The following is an 18349-nucleotide window of genomic DNA, read 5'->3' on the forward strand; positions in this document are numbered from 1 at the left end:
TCCCATATAAAAACCCTTGGAGGGGTGTTCTCACATCACCTTAACATATATGAAACATGATTTCATGGTTTAGACCCACCAAAACACCAATTTTGTCTCACTTGCCCACAAACAAAACCGGTTGCAATTAGGCCTCCATTTGAAGGAAATAGGTGATAACTTTTGACACCCTGAGGATCTAGGCAAAAAAATTATATTTTCGGATACCCTTTTTGGATTTCTCAACAATATCTCAGTTTTTGGTACCAGACCAACTTGCAGATATCCCAACCAATACTGCACTAATAGACCTAAAAGGGCTATTAGATCTATTTGACTGAATGCCTTCCACAAACTGGTTTGGTTCTCCTAATTGGTGACCATCACCAACCATGAAATGTTATGTAGATCTCCAAAGTACTCTTCTACCACATTCAAACCCATTTCCAGTGCTCTACGACTCAATTCTCATGCACTGCACTCATCAAACCAGTCTGCCACATAGAGATGCCAGACCTAGGGTTAGTTCTCCATCCTCTTTGCCTTGTTGTGTCCTCTTAATGGATTTTGGTACTAACATATGATATAGTGTCCTATCATCTCCTATAATGGCAGAGTGTTTAGTTAAGGATTGATAGGCCAAAACCCATTAGAGATTTGCTACCATAAGGGATTTAGGGTTTTAGGCTACCCAGTAGAGATTTGCTTGTAGAATGGGAAACGAACATTTCAAGACTTCACACTGAAAAAAAAAAAAAAAGGTAAAATGATCTAGTTATAGGAACTATGCCATGAGCATTCTTGCCAAACCACCTTCAGTATGCAATCAATGGAAATTAGATGGTTTTCCGAGTTTCCAACAGTTTTTGATGCTTCAATTTCTTTTCCAAATAAACCAAATCAACCAACTTACATCCTTTGGTGTTTGGGGCCTTTTTAAGGTGTCTCCTAAATGACCACAACCTGCTCCAACTATTTTTCAAACTAAACTGACCATTGGAGAATCACAACTTACAAAAAAGTGCAAAATTGTCATGACAACAAATTGACAATATGACAACTTTTGCATAATTCAACTAACTTAGACTCCTAACTATCATAGTCCCCCAAAATGATTACATTTGATTCTAAAACATAAAAAATGACTCAACTAGACTTATGGTCACTTGATCCCTCAATTTAGACCATTGTGACCCTTATTGACTCAATTATCTCTACCGGACCCTAGGTGACAATTTGACCCAAACATGGACAAACTTGTCACACTCCTAGGACATTGAATTACAAAAAGGACCCATAGGGTCTTATTACATTCATCTTAGAATAATAGAAAATCATCTTGTTCTTGGTTCATTTCTTCATAGGTAGGTGCTCCTACACCATTCACGCTCTTGTTCTTATTTGGTGTCAATATCACCGTATTCACCCATTTCTCTCCTTCTATCTATATGGCTTTCATTGCTGCAATCTCATATTCTAGGGATTTTATTCTCTTGGCCATCACTGACCCACCTTTTGGAGGCATTTTTTTTTAACACAGAGTACCACTGAGAGGGGGGTGAATCAATGGTTCCTAAACTTTGTGACTTTTTAAAGAAACTTCACAATACTAGTTAATATATCAAGCACCAAACTATCAAACTGGTAAAGCAAAAGGGCACTAAAGAGAACAATCACACAAATGCAACTCACAATACCAGATATACGAGGAAAACCCAATATGGGAAAAACCTCAGTGAGAAATGTTGTTGGAGACTACTACTCCAATCCAGCCTCACAAGTAAAACAATGGATTACAAAGATTTAGGGCACCAACCCAAGGAGCATCAACACCTTCTATTTTAGGACACCAACCTAAGGAGCAGAAACCCCTGCACCATGCTCAAAATTGGTGATGTATATATTTAAATACAATTTAGATATAGTTAAGGCTTCTTGTTGCAAATGAATTCTGCAACTCTTGATCAAATATCTTACTGTCGGTTGACAGTCTTTTCTTCTTCACTGGATCTCACACTATCAGTTGTGAGATTACTCTCCCTGATTCTTGGGGTCTCTTCTCTCTCTCTCTCACAGTCTCACAACTTATTGTGTCACACTTGGATGTTGTCTTGCTTTGACACACCTCACAATTTTTCTTAACTGTTGCACCTGCTAAAGTTATTCTGGTACTCAATCACTGCCGGTTAAACCCTCTCACCGGTCTACTTGCTCACTCACTCTACAACCTTCTTAGCATAAATTTTAAGGCCAAATGATCCTCATTTGCACTTAAACTCTCTTTCTCTTCTCTTCAAGCATCACCTTGCTCTGTTTGGAACTCATATATTTATCACCATAGTTTCTCGCCAAAAATGCATTCAAACACTATCGTGTTAGGTTTTTCTTTTCAATCTCAATCTGTATCTTTTTTGATACAATCTTCTTTTCAAGGATATGATCTTTACGACAACGTTCAATCACCAACTAAGCTTCGCATTCCAATATGCATTTTCTAAATTTGGAGTTTTGCACCATGCTTTTCTGCTTTTCTCTATCACTTCGTCATTAATGGCTTTGCTTTTTCCTTCACCTAACAAGTATGAAGATCAAATCTTCTTGCGAGATCAGTGCGATTGCTTTTCCAGCTTGGCTTCCTTGAGCCACAATCTTTTGGTATCCTCCGTGACTTGCGGGCTCCTCATTAAAGCTGACCTGCATGCAAATTTGTTTCATCGATGCACACTCCACAGACCTGTGCAATACCTCCACCTAGCATCCAGCTGTCATGCTTGTCGACATCCTCCTTTGCTTGGATTCTTATGTCAGTTTGACATACTTTGTCAACCCAAGTTGACTACCGGTTTAGTCTATGTTATCGGTATGACCATCAAACATCCTTTTTGTTTTGTTCACTAGTTGTTGTGCCTTCATCCTGGTTTATGCCTTATCGGTAAGCCTTCTTTACCAGTAGATGACCGAAGACATGTGTACTGGTAGCCTTCCTTCTTTCTGCTCACTCTTATGTGTATTGCCATCATATGACCTTGCCAAACCGGTTGACATCAATGACAACTTAATGCCAAATTGCCAACAATCTCCCCCTTTGGCATTGATGTCAACTTATCGCAAGACATTTCATACTAGTACATTTTTCCCCCATTGACATAATGACAAAGGGTATGATACACTTCCCCTTTTATCCATACCAATATCCCCCTTTGACAGCTATGAACTCTCCCTGAACCACATAAATCCTCCTCTAGGTAGATGACACAACTCCCAACTTGTGTCGGAGGTACTCAAAAGTGCTTACCGGTAATGGTTTGGTGAAAATGTCTACTACTTGTTCTCCGGTAGGGACATAATCCATCTTTAGCTCCTGTCCTTCAACCTTCTCTCTAAGAAAATGGTACTTGATAGCAATGTGCTTTGTTCTGGAATGCATCACAGGATTCTTTGCTATATTGATTGCACTTGAATTATCACATCGGATGAGAATAAGATCAGTGATGTCCACCTGGATATCCTTGAGGGTCTGCTTCAGCCAAAGAACCTGGAAGAAGGATGTAGCAAGAGCAATGTATTCAGATTCAATAATGGATAGAGAGACCGAGTCTTGTTTCTTGCTATGCCATGAGACCAACCGGTCACCTAGGAAGAATGCACCACCACTTATCCTCTTTCGATAATCAATGCAACCTACCCAATAAAAATCAATGTATACTTCCAAGATAAAATTTCCTTGTTTAGGGTACCACAATCCATAACTGAGTGTCCCTTGTAGGTACCTAAAAATTCTGCTTACAACATTCATATGTGATTGCTTAGGTGCAACTTGGAATTTGGCCACCATGCATATTGCCTATACTATAGCCGGTTTGGAAGTAGTTAGATACAATAGACTTTCCTATCATGGATCTATATAGAGTCTGATCCACCATTGGTGATTCATCATTCTTGCTCAATTTATTGCCAGTCACCATGGGGATACTTATTGGTTTACAATCCTCCAATTGGGATTTATTCAACATTTCCTTTGCATACTTGATTTGTGAGATAAAGATTCCCTTATCTTGCTGTAATATTTGCAAACCAATGAAGTATTTCAATTCACCAAGCATTGACATCTCAAATTTTGACTGCATTTGATCAACAAATTCTTTGTAGAGGGTGTCCTTGTTGCCTCCAAAGATAATGTCATCTACATACACAACCACAATGATCATGTGGTTCCCATCTTTCTTTATGTACAAATTAATGTCAGCACTCCCCTTTTTGAATCCCTGCTCCTTCAGGTACTGATCTAATCTTTCTCTAGGAGCTTGCTTTAGACCATACAGGGCCTTCTTCATCATCATGCAACAAAAACCCTTCTGGTTTCTCCATGTACACTTCTTCTTCCATGTAATAACCCACCCTAGATTAATCCAACAAAAATTGAGTATATTTTTTTTCCCTTTATTATGTTTATTTCAATTGCATACTCTGGGCATCCATCCGAATAGGATTGGGCATTCATCCATTCGGGATGAGCTTCTAACCATACGAGTTAGGCAATTGTCCATACGGGACGTAAATTCCATCTATCCAATACGGGATAGGCATCTACCCATACGGGGTAGGCATCCATCCAAACGGGATAGGAGATGCTCTGGCCAGAGACTTAGACTCATCAGGACCATTCGGGTATCGAGCCACTCACTAAGTACTACATTCTTCTAACAAGAATGCACCAAGGTCGCCGTCCTTAGGAGTAATAAGAAAATAATACAAGCTTGAATTCTGCCTCGGAATTTGGCTTAAAGCCTCGGGAAGTCAAGCGAATCCATACGGGAATCCTTCCGAGTATGCATCGAATTAAGTTTGATTATCTTATCTTTCAATTAGGATTCTTACTCAACCAAGCCTAAACCCCACCCACGAACGCCTGAGTACAAGGGACAACTCCGTCCCAAGACTGCCTACATACCCGCTTCGGCACGGGATCAAGGCGTAAAGTATGTAGTTCTGTTTTCTAATCTATGGTTTGATGTAAACTGATTTGTGGGTATGCAACCCTTTCTAGGGTCAGTGTCCCAGACAGTTTCTCTGTGGTTGCTACCCACGAAGGTAGCACTTAAGCGAAGGCTCAAGATGGCCTATTGCTTGTGGCCTAAACAAAATAACTAGAACCTAATACTTATCATGAACGTCACCCAATTGCAAATCACCAATATCCCTTCGAGGTGAATAAATAAATAAATAAATAAAGTAAATTTCACAAGAGCTTTTAACTTGACCATCCCTAAGAGGGGTTTACTATGGTTTATCTCAACGGATGTGAAATTCATTTAAAAGTTATCTTATTAAATTATCGATCCAAGAGGGATTACCCGCCCCTTGGATTTTTAACTTCCAAATGTCCCTTATTACTCCCCGATGATTTATAGGGACGATGCCACAGACGTCGTTAATGCAGCTTTATTAGGCGTTAAGTGCAGTAGTTCAACACGACGGCATTACCCGTAAGCTTGACCCAGAGGCACCGTATATACCGAATGCTGCTAGTTTTGGTTTTCCAACTCCATTTGTTTAGTTTTCTAAACTAGCATCATGCTTGTATACAATTTAAACTTTAAATACTTTCCAAAAAGAGAGAGAGAGATATCGTTATTCTACAATTGTCATGATAATTGAGAACTTATGAGCAATTGCGGAATAAAAACAAGGTAAAATAATATCATTGCACAAAAAAAAGGAGTGTTTACTCTTATTGTAAGAACAATTAAATATAGAGTTACTAGAATTTCGTTTACGCTTTTGGAATTAATCATGAGACTTAAAGGTTTAAGCAAGCTCTAGTTTATCACCCAAAAATCAATTAGACCCTCAATGGTTTGGGAAGTCCATTTTTTTTTCCGATAATACACCATGCGATATTTTCATTTGATCATTAAACTACTATCAATGAATATCAATGTTAATATCTATTACCAATTACATTAATAATAATTATTGACAAGTTATTAATTATTGTTAAAACTTAAAATAAATAAAATAAAAAAAAGAAATAAATCGAAAGTTTACCAATTATTATCATCTAACTTTAATTACCATCTATTAGCAGTCACATGCCACAAAAAAGAGTTTTAAAAAAAATAATGCAAGGGCGTGGTATCGCGTGCCCAGCGCGCTTAGTGGGAGGAGGGGGCCCCACGGTTCCCCCCACTACCCTGCGGCCACTGCCGTAGCAGTGACCGCAGGTTAGTGGAGGGTACCGTAACGGTACCGCTCCCCTACCTGCAGAACTATTACTTCCGCCTGCGGCTGTTGTCCATGCAACGTACCGCGTGGTACAAACAGTTTCTCACATGCGATGGTTTTTTTTTTGTTTGAAGCGTTTCGTATGTATATATATATATATATATATATGTATGGTTTCATTCATTCGATTTATCTTATTATTAATTTATCCTTCCCAGGTTAATTTAGATAGATAGAGAGTAGATTTAACTTCAAAAATAAATTTAAAATGTTAAGTAGTAATGGGGGTTCATTCTCAGGAATAATTAACCCAGAGGAATTGACAACCCAGGGAGAATAATTTGATCCCAGCATAGTGCAAAGGATTGAAACCCAGATGAGCAACCAAGGGTAATTCTTTTTTGTTTCCACACAGAGATTAGAATATCCCAGAGAGTAAATCATTTCCAGCCATGAAAGGCAGATGGATTTATGCAGGCTTATGACTGTATTTCATTGGTATGATTTTAATCTTAATTTACAGGGATGAGTTTATTCCTACAGGAGAATTTTATTTATTCAAAACAAGATTTTGTTCATAGAAATGAATATTCAATTCTACAGCAAAAACAACATTCTGATTATTCAAACTGAAAATCCAAACTACAGCAAGCAAATGATAGATAATTTTTTTTATTTAATAGTACCAATCTACAGCAAGAAATTGAAAGATATTATTTTAAATTTGCAAGCTAACAGTATCCAATCTATAGCAAGAATTTGAAGGATAATAACATTATTTAACAGTATCCAAATCAGAGATTGAAGAGAAAAAAAAACAATAATTTAATTCTTACAAACAAAGTTTAACAATCTATATTAACCCTTGATCTAAAATAAAAAAATCTGAAACTAAATTTCTTATCAAGACTCAAAAAAAACAATTAATCTAGTTCTCATCAAATGTTTTTCAACTAATTCTTTCGAAAATCTGAAACAAAGAATCTCATTCTCTACAAATCTACAACTACTTTCTTATCAAGAAATTAAACATTGAATCTCATTCTCTACAAAATTTGAAACTAATTTCATATCAAGAATTTAAACAATGAATCTCATTTAAACAATGAAACTCATTTAAAATCTAAAAACTAATTCTTAACAAAACACAAATGGATTTCATTCTCATAAATAATTTAATCAATCTAATCTACCACAAAAATAAGATGCATAAACTAAGTAGAAGGAACCTGGATGCTTGAAGATGGTGTAGAGTCTTCCTTGATCCTCCAATTGAAGAGAAATCTTCCCAACAAAAAAATCTTAGCTGCCAATGAAAGTGGACTACAAAGGAGGATTCAACTTGCAGAATTTCTTATGGAATAGCTAACTTTTCTTTTGAAACTTGTACCTATTTTATAAAAGAAATTTCAAATTCCCACTACCTAATTATTAATTGAAAAAAAAGAGATTCTCTCCCAATTTGGCCTCCATGCAAATTAATTGGGCTTAGTGGGAGGAGTTACATGCAAGGAGGTGGAGAAGCCTCTAGAAGCTTCTTATTCCTCCTACAACATGTGCCTTAATTTGGGTGAGGGAATTTAATTAACAAATTAAAATATATATGCATTTCCATGTGTATGTGGTTTATTATTTTTATTCCCTTACAATATTCATTTAATAATTCATCCAAAGAATATAAATAGAGTTTTGTAATTTAAATCAAAAAAAGATGATAAAGGAGGGTTGTGACATTCCAACTTTCCATTTAGGAAGGCAAACTTTGCATCCATTTTATATACTTTATAACCCTTGTAGGCAGAGAAGGCTAGAAACATTCTAATTGCTTCTAGTCTAGCTATTGGTACAAATGTTTCTTCAAAGTCAATTCCTTCTACCTGTGAGTATCCTTTGCATACTAGTCTAGCTTTATGCCTAGCAATTTTACCTTCTTCATTCATCTTGTTCTGGTAGACCCATTTAGTGCCAATGATGTTCTTGTCTTCTAGTCTAGGGACTAATTCCCAAGTCTTGTTCTTCTCAATCTGTTGCAGTTCTTCTTCCATGGCATCCATCCACTCTTGTCTTTTTGTGGCCTCATTGAATGTTTTAGGTTCTACTTTAGGCATGAGGCAAAAGTTGACTTGTTCACATTCCGGGCAAGTCTTCTTCTAGTCTACACACCATCACTCTTATTTCCCATAATTTTCTCTTCCAGATGATTCAACTACACATACCGGTTGGGAGCCTTCTTGGATGCTTCTTCTGGTTCATTGTTTGACTGAGCTTCATCACCTTCATCACCAAAATCATCATACTGATTAACTTGTGGTTGACATCCTTTGTGCATATCCTCGTCAACTTTCACATGCAAAATCTCAATGAGTCTTCTTAGTCTTTTATTGTAGCATTTGTAAGCCTTGTTGTTAGATGAGTAACCAAGGAAGATTCCTTCATCACTTATAGAGTCAAAACTTCCTAGACCATCTATATCTCTCTTGATAAATAACTTGCTTCCAAATACTTTGAAGTATTTGGCTGATGGCTTCCGGTCATACCACAACTCATAAGGTGTCATTCTGATATTTGTTCTTAATTGAACCCAGTTCAAAGTATATGCAGCAGTATGAACAACTTCCTTCCAATATGTGTCTGGCAGACTAAACTCATTTAACATGGTTCTGGCCATCTCCTTAATTGTCATGTTCTTTCTTTCTACCACACCATTCTGCTGTGGTGTCCTAGGGGCTAAATATTTCCTTCTAATTCCATGTTGTTCACAATAAGCTTCAAACTCATTTGATGTGAACTCTCCACCCCGGTCTAATCTTAGACATTTTAACTTGCACCCACTTTCTTTCTCCACCATTTTCCTAGAGATCTTGAATCTGTCAAATGCTTGTGACTTATCTTGCAGGAAGGTGACCCAAGTCATTCTTGAGTAATCATCAATAAAGAGCATAAAATATCTCTCACTCGAAAGAGCTCTTGTCCTAGTTGGACCACACAGATCTGTATGCACAATCTCAAGTGGTCTGGAGGTGTTGTGCTCTTTTGTCCTGAAACTCACTTTAGTTTGTTTTCCTTCCACACATTCATCACAAAATGTGCTTACTGGTTTGATGATGGGTGGAATATTACTCACACACCCCTTTCTGCTTATTGCAACTAGGTTATCAAAATTTATGTGGCCTAATCTTCTGTGCCACAACCAACTTTCATCAACCTATCCTATCATGCATTGGGACTCATAGCATTCCTTCAGATTATAAACATTTCCATCTATTCTCTTTCCTTGTGCCACAACCTGACTGATATTGTCTTTCTTTATCTGGAAACCAGTTGAGTCAAAGGTGAATTTATAACCTTTGTCACACATCTGACTCACACTCAGCAGATTGTACTTTAGGCCTTCCACATAGTATACATCACGTGCCTTTAATTTTCCAGTGATGCTTAGAGTACCTTTTCCCTTTATATTGATGGATGAGTTGTCTCCAAATCTCACTGAACCGCCATTCCAGTCATCAAGTTTGATGAATTTCCTTTTGTCACTAGTCATGTGGTTGGAGCAACCACTATCTACAGCCCATATATTTTTCCTTTTAGAATGTAAGGTTGTTTGCACTATGAGACTTGATTCCACCTTTTCCTTTTCTTTCTCAACCCATATCAGTTTGGTTTCCTTCTCCTTGTCAGCTGCTATATTGTTCTCAGGTTCGGTTACTAGTTCTTGATCAGGAATTGTCTTCTTCTGCTTGATCTTCTTGTTTTTACACAACCTTTCTTTGTGTCCAAACTCTTGACAATTATAACACTTTACATTTTTATTTAAAGATAAATCCTTAAAATTATTGTAGGGCACCGATTTATTCTTCCTACATTCAAAGCTCTTATGACCATATCCATTGCACTGATAACAAACAACATTCATATCCCAGAGTGCATTAAATGGATTTCTACTTTCATAACTCATAGAGGACTTATTGATTAATCTACAGTCAGCTATTATATGCCCGAATTTGTTACACCAGTAACAATAACCATGAAAGTTAGAAACATACCAGTTAGATTGCCTAGGTCCTGCAAAGGACTCCCTCATTGGGGGTCTTCCCTTCATATTGTTGACTCTAGTGAATCCTTCATAGTCATCTCTTACATTTCTCCTTGGATCTGCATATTGGTATGATGAGTGTGGCCTCCAGCTCATTGCTTGTGTGTACCGGTTTGTGTGGCGATTTCCAACAGCATCTGCATATGTCTTTTTACCGGTATCCATGCCTACAATGAATGTCTTCTTTTCTTCACCTTCATTTGAAGAGGTGAACTTTATTTCTTTGTCGGATGTATCTTTGTTGGTTGAAATTTGACCTTCTTCAAAGCCTAAGCCACCAATGTCTTTGGATTGCTTCTGTTTGTTCAACATCTTGTCTAAGGCTTCGGTGTTGCCTTCATATTTACTCCTTACTTTTATTTCTTCTTTGCTTTCTTCAAGCTCATTTTTGAGCTTCACTATTTCTTCTTCCAAATCTTGATGCTCCTTTTCCTTCTTTGTCAGATTAGAGGATGTAACTTCACATATCCTCTTGGTTTCTTCCAACTGCAATTTCAAGCTAGATATAACTTTACTGGACTCATCCAAGGATTGCTTCAAGAGACCTTGTTCATCCACTGCAACATGCTTGACCTTTTTGAGTTCTCTTCTTGTTTTACTCAATTCATCAACAGAACTGATAAGCTCACCTTCTAAATCCACTTCAGCTTCAATATCCTCCTCTTCCTCATCTTCATCAACTGGTTCCTCAAGTGACATAAAGAGATTGACTTTTCTATCATTCTCATGGTAATTATCCTCTAATGCATTTTCTTCATTTGTTGTATCATCCTCAATAGTATATAGGCTGTCCTGATTCTGGTAGCCTTTCCTTCCTTGCTGATAGACATTTCTTTCTCTATCTTTGCCAACAGATTTGCTGAACTCTCTTGACTCATCTCCACTGGTTTCTTTGAAGGGACATTTTGTAGAAAAGTATCCGACCTTACCACAGTTGAAACATTTAAGTGGTAGCTTTCCTTTATACTGGTTGGATCCTCTTTTGAGCTTCCTGACAAATTTTTCTACCTCTGCATCAGAGTCTTCACTGGATTCTTTATGAGTAGCTACTTTTTTGCCCTTTTTGGTGGTGTTGAATGCTACTTCTTTCCTTAAGGAAGCATCACTGGTTGTTCTCATTTCATAGGCTATCAGTGAGCCAAATAGCTCATCCATTGTAAGTCTTCATATCCTTGGCTTCTACTATGGCAGACACCTTAGTATCATACTTGGGTGTGAGAGATCTAAGTACCTTCTTGACAAGATTCTCATCTATAATTTCTTCTCCAAGTCCTCTGATGGTGTTCATAGTTTCATCAAATCTATGAAGGTAGTTTGCAATATTTTCATCATCTCTCATCTTGATGCCTTCAAGTTGGCCCCTTAGTGCTTTTAGATTGACTTCTTTGACTTTTGCATCTCCTTCAAATAACCTCTATAATTTATCCCAAGTGTCCTTGGTTGATCCATAGTGCATGACTTTGACAAACTCATTATCAGACAGCCCGCTCAAGATAGCATGTTTGGCCTTTGCATTGTTCTCATACTCCTTTTTGGCATCCAGATCAGTGGGAGGAACACTAGGAACATCATACCCATTCTTGACAGACATCCACACATCAAAGCCAAGGGAGGAAATATAGGTCTCCATTCTTCTGCTCCAGAAGGCATAGTTGGATCCATCAAACATGGGGGCTTTTGAGGAAGCAGACTCATTTCTTGCCATTGTAATCTAAGTCCATAATCTACCCAAGGTTTTAAAAATACCCGAGAACCTAGGCTCTACTACAAATTGTTGAATATAGAGTACCACTAAGAGGGGCGTGAATCAGTGGTTCCTAAACTTTGTGAATTTTTAAAGAAACTTCACAATACCGGTTAATATCTCAAGTACCAAACTATCAAACTGGTAAAGCAAAAGGGAACTAAAGAGAACAATCACACAAATGCAACTCGCAACACCAGATATACGAGGAAAACCCAATATGGGAAAAACCTCGATGAGAAATGTTGCTGGAGACTACTGCTCCAATCCAGCCTCACACATAAAACACTGGATTACAAAGATTTAGGAAACCAACCCAAGGAGCATCAACCCCTTCTGCTTTAGGGCACCAACCTAAGGAGAAGCAACCCTTGCACCAAGCTCCAACTTGGTGATGTATATATTTAAATACAATTTAGATATAGTTAAGGCTTCTTGTTGCAAATGAATTCTACAACTCTTGATCAAATATCTTACTGTTGGTTGACAGTCTTTTCTTCTTCACTAGATCTCACACTACTAGTTGTGAGATTACTCTCCGTGATTATTGGGCTCTCTCTTCTCTCTCTCTCTCAGTCTCACAACTTACTTTGTCACGCTTGGATGCTATCTTGCTTTGACACACCTCACCAATTTGCTTAACTGTTGCACCTGCTACAGTTATATCGGTACTCAATCACTGTCAATTAAACCATCTCACCAGTCTACTTTCTCACTCACTCTGAAACCTTCTTAGAATAAATTATAAGGCCAAATAATCCCCCTCTGCACTTAAACTCTCTTTCTCTTCTCTTCAAGCATCACCTTTCTCTGTTTCAAGCTCATATATTTATCACCATAGTTTCCCGCCAAAAATGCATTCAAACACTGTCGTGTTAGGTTTTTCTTTTCAATCTCAATCCATATCTTTTCTGATACAATCTTCTTTTCAGAGATATGATCTTTATGACAACGTTCAATGACCAACTGAACTTCACATTCCAATATGCATTTTCTAAATTTGGAGTTTTGCACCACGCTTTTTTGCCTTTCTCTATCACTTTGCCATTAATGGCTTTGTTGTTTCCTTCACCTAACACATATGAAGATTAAATCTTCTTGCAAGATAAGTGTGATTTCTTTTCCAACTTGCCTAACTCGAGCCGCAATCTTCTGGCATCCTCTATGACTTGTGGGCTCCTCATTAAAGTTGATCCACATGCAGATTTGTTTCATTGATGCATACTCCACCTGGCATCCAACTATCATGCTTGTTGGCATCCTCCTTTTCTTGGATTATTATGTCAATTTGACATACTTTGTCGACCCAGGCTGACTACCGATTTAGTCTATGTTACCGGTATGACCATCAAACATCCTTTTTGTTTTGTTCACCGATTGTTGTGTCTTCATCTCAGTTTATGCCTTACCGGTAAGCCTTCTTTACCGGTAGATGAACCAAGTCATGTGTACCGATATCCTTCCTTCTTTCTGCTCACTCTTATGTGTATTTCCATCATATGACCTTGCCAAACCGGCTGACATCAATGACAACTTAATGCCAAATTGCCAACAATTTTGGCTTCACATGACAACTTACTCTTCTTCACACATAACTATTTTCCTTTTCCAATAAGAACTTGGCTCTTATACAACTATGATGCAAAGGAAAATAGAATGGGTTCACATCAAATAGAAGACATTAAAAGGTTACAAGGCCTTTGGGCTTTAAAACTCTTCAAAAAATTACTTTACTTGGGTACTTCACAAGCATGCCAAGTGAACTTTTGAGGACATTAGAGGGTTAAGGCTTACATTTCATAAGGAAATTTCTATTAGCATGTTATAAGAACTTAGGAAATCCCAAAAAAACCATTCCAACCTGTGAAAATGATTGATTTCCAATCCTAAGGTTACTTTCATCTTTCAATGCCAACTAGGCCTACTAGCCAACCTAGGCACAAATGTGACTCTAACCTGCAAACCCTTGGTCTCAAAAACAATATTAGACCTTTATAAAAAATCTAATTTGGAGTATGATGCCATACAAGACTCATACTTGGGGTTTCTTCAGACATTTAGGGTCTAATCTATGATTGTCCTAGTTTTAGGCCTCCAATTAGGCGACTTTTACAAAATAGGTACCTTCTAAACCACTTCTCCACTCAACACTCTACTTCCAATAGCAGGGGAATGACTAAAATGGAAGGATTTCATAGGTTTTATCATTAGTTTACTTTTTTTTGTCACCATACTCCAAACCCTTCACCATACTAATGCTTCTTAGGCGTAACACATAGAGATGTTAGGTATTCACCTCTCCAAAACCACACCAAACCTTGGTTCCTACAAAAAATGAAACAAAAATCATCTAAGAAACACCAATAAATACCATTCCACCAATTTTAGTGAGATTCTGATGGTGGAATGGTAAGTTACTTACATTTCTTTGAATAAGCCCTTGAAACTAGGTTTTTCAGGACAATTTTTACAAAACTTCTCACAAGTTAATCAAAAATCAATTAAATGCCATAAAATTGGTATCAAAATAAAGGTAATTCAACCATATTTCAAATGGCACTGGTCTTAGGTCATAATTCCACTATATGGATCTATAACACGCATTTTAGCAGCAAAAAACATAGAAAATTCTAAAAACAAGGCTTTATTTTTGTATTCTTCTTCTTCTTATCTTCGACCAAAAACTCACCAAAAACCACTCCTCTACTCAAAATAGGCTATTTAAACTTTCTTGGACCTTCCCCAACTGTCCCCAACTACATTGGACCTTTGGGTTTCAAAAATATGCATTAGTTACATAAGAAAGTTGAAAAGTTGATAAGCAACTTTTAGCAACCTGTTTACATTTTTTGCCATACTTTACCAAATGAATCAAAAATTTATTCCTAACCCTAATTCATGATAAAATAGAGAATATAAGACAAATTACATCACTTCCACTCATTTTGGACACCATTAGAGTGGTTTGACCAATGTTGAACCCATCAAGACCTTATAGGTCTATATGACTCCATTGACATCAAAGGCCTTACAAATTGATTTGAAGTGCTTACAAATGATTGGAATTGATCACAAATGGTCCTTAAGACCTTAATACACCCTAACACAACACAAAAACAAAATCCATTATAAAAGACTTCATGAGGCATGACAATGACTAGGTGCTCTTGCACCACCATTTATTGAAATTTATTTTTTATTTTACATTATAGGATCTATTCTATACAAATTCAAAAAACTTTAATTTCAATTAGTTTACAAAAAAAGTGGAACACGTGCTCAACTTTTTATTTTTAAAAATGTGTCCATTGTAAATATTAGTAATAAAAGATACATTCACTCAAAAATTAGACAAAAAAACTAGCATAGACTTCATGATGTTATCTAAATTTTTACTAAAGTGATTTTTGAAAATATAAAAGAAATTCAACATTTTAAGGAGGATTACATAGGACATTATGTTATACTTTTTATGAAAAAAATTACTAGTTTAATGAAAAATAGATTATGAGCAGTTCTTCAATCTTTGACTCATTCAATATTATATTTTACTAATTTGAGAAAAAATGTGACCACTTTTGACCCTCTTTTATTCTCTCATTTCCTTGTACACGTACCTATTAATCTTTTTATGTCACAAAATTATATTGTTTATTATTGTAGTGTTATTGAAGTAGTTAAACTACTAGAAATGAAAGTAATGTGCATTTGCATTAAAAAGTGATATCATAATCTATGTTCTTATAAGGGTTGTTGAATTTTTGAATAATTCTCAATGGAAAAGTTGCATATAAGTAATTAAAAAATATTATAATTAATGTTTTATATAAAAAATTATATGGTTGGTTTTGGATGATGTTACATATTTGATCCTAACTAAACACATTTCAAGTATATTAAATGGAGTCTTTGAGATTCTCATAGAAATTTAAAGGATCAAATCCTCACATAAGATATGTTGCATGCACAAATTAATGCCCTAAACTATTTTTTTTTAAATATTTTTTGAAATAACAAACTCATATGTCGTGATCAATTACTACCAAAGGCTCCAATATATAATCATTTCTAACAAGAGCAACTTATCTCCTAAATTTTCTAATAGTGATAATATATTAGGGTAAATCTGTCTTCATCAAAATATCTTCAAATTTAGAAGCATATAGACCTCCATAGAAAAAATGTCTCTCCATAAAAAACCTATATATTCCCCATCACTTTCATTCTAAACTTGCACAGTTTTCTTGCGATAAAGATTTTCCCATATAAATTTTTGAACATAAATAGAAAAATACTACATCATTAAACATTATGATATCCACAAGTTACAATTTTTTACTTAATTAATTTATTTTTATTTTTTTGTTTTTTTGATAGGTAATGGGCTAAAGCCGATAAAGTGTACATACCTTACCCTCTTGTGGGATTTGAACTTGTGACCTCTCCTTCAAGAGCATAAGTTCTCCACCACTAGACCAACTCAAGTTGTACACAATTTTTTAATTTATTATTTTTATAGTTTTATGATAATTTTTTATAAAATTGTGATTATTCAAGGAGAGAGATTTTTTTTTAATAATAAGAAGAAAACAAATTCAATATAGTTCATAAGAAAACCTAAACAAAACACAAAAAAGCCTTATAATTTTTATCAAAAGTTTAATCATATAACATATTTAGTAAATGTTTTATCAACACAAATTGAACATTCCAATTATGCTAGATTAAACTTAAGTACTTAACTAGCCTTTTTCAAAGATTCAAAGAACTTTTAAAAATCAGAAAAATAAATTATCATAATGAGTTAATAGTAATGCATTTAATTAACTAATATAGGGAAGTCATTCCCTCCAATACATTAGAAGTATTATCATTTATTCCTTTTGGATTTTAGGAGATAAAGAAAAAAGTGTTCTAAAATATTTAACCTACAAATACCTTAAAGAAATCAATGTTAAACTTTAACAATTAAGTTAAACTAGATTGCTTTCCTTGACAAGGATTAGATTGGTAAAAAATGAATGAATTCTATTGTCTAATTTGTTAGCTTTAGACCATCTTGATTACTTTAACATCCATTTTAGATTAAAAGGTGAAACTTGAAAGATATTTGAAGTAGTTGATAGTACAATCATGAGAGATTCATTATATAAATTTATGTCTTATCATATTCATTTATTAAGAATTAAATAATGTTTATGTTTCTATTTAAACCTAATAAAATATGATTATGATTTTATAACCTATCCATTTTTATCCTTTTATTTCTACCTCATTTATTTTCAAATCCACTTTTTACCATGTATTTGAAATATAAATATTTTGAATTTAATTTTTAAGTATTATTAAATTTTATTAAAGTCTAGAGAATATTTAACCCATTTCTAGGTGATCATTCATGCATGTTCATTCATATAAGATAATTTTTTTAATTCTTATATATTTTATCAAAGAAGTATTCCATTTAGTATCTATATGAAACACTTTAAATATCAAAACATAGACTAATAATTTTATTCTTTTGACCACATTATAGGATATGTTATAAAATATTAGAATTTTAGTGTTAATTACATATTGTTTATGATTAGACTTGATATGGTACCCATTAGATAGTGAATCATATATGAGTACGTGCAACAATCATAATTACATAGCTAAAATCAATATCATGACAAAACAATAATTCAATCACATTTGTAATGTATGTCATATCAATATTTAACAAATATTTCTACACTATTAACTTGTACTAATGTTACCATGGACCACATGATTCTCTTTCACATTTAATTATTTATTTCTTGAACATAGATGAAGGATAATGTATAGACCATTAGTACATGTAAATAATATATTGCAAATTATTTGAAATATATAGATCCTAATGCTTGCTTCAATAAATAAACAATAATCAACATAAAAAAAATAATTCAATTCTTTGAGCCATATATTTCATGACCACCATCTTAATGGTAAATCTAGTACATAATGATTATAGAAAATCTTTATATATATATATATATATATATATATATATATATATATGAATGTGTGTGTATGTATGTATATGTACGTGTATCTATATATATCTGTGTGGATGTGTATGTGTATGTGTATGTGTGTGTGTAGATACATATATGTATATATTCAAAATATTTTGGACCCTACAATAATATTTCTATTGAATGAAATATATGATTACAAATACATGTAAAACTTAGAAAATTATTTACTTAAATTTGAATATTAGTAATTTTTTTACTACATAAGAAGGACAATCTAAAACTACGCAAATTTGTGAATTA

Source organism: Cryptomeria japonica, chromosome 5 (genome assembly GCF_030272615.1).
Source record: "Cryptomeria japonica chromosome 5, Sugi_1.0, whole genome shotgun sequence".
NCBI lineage: Eukaryota > Viridiplantae > Streptophyta > Pinopsida > Cupressales > Cupressaceae > Cryptomeria > Cryptomeria japonica.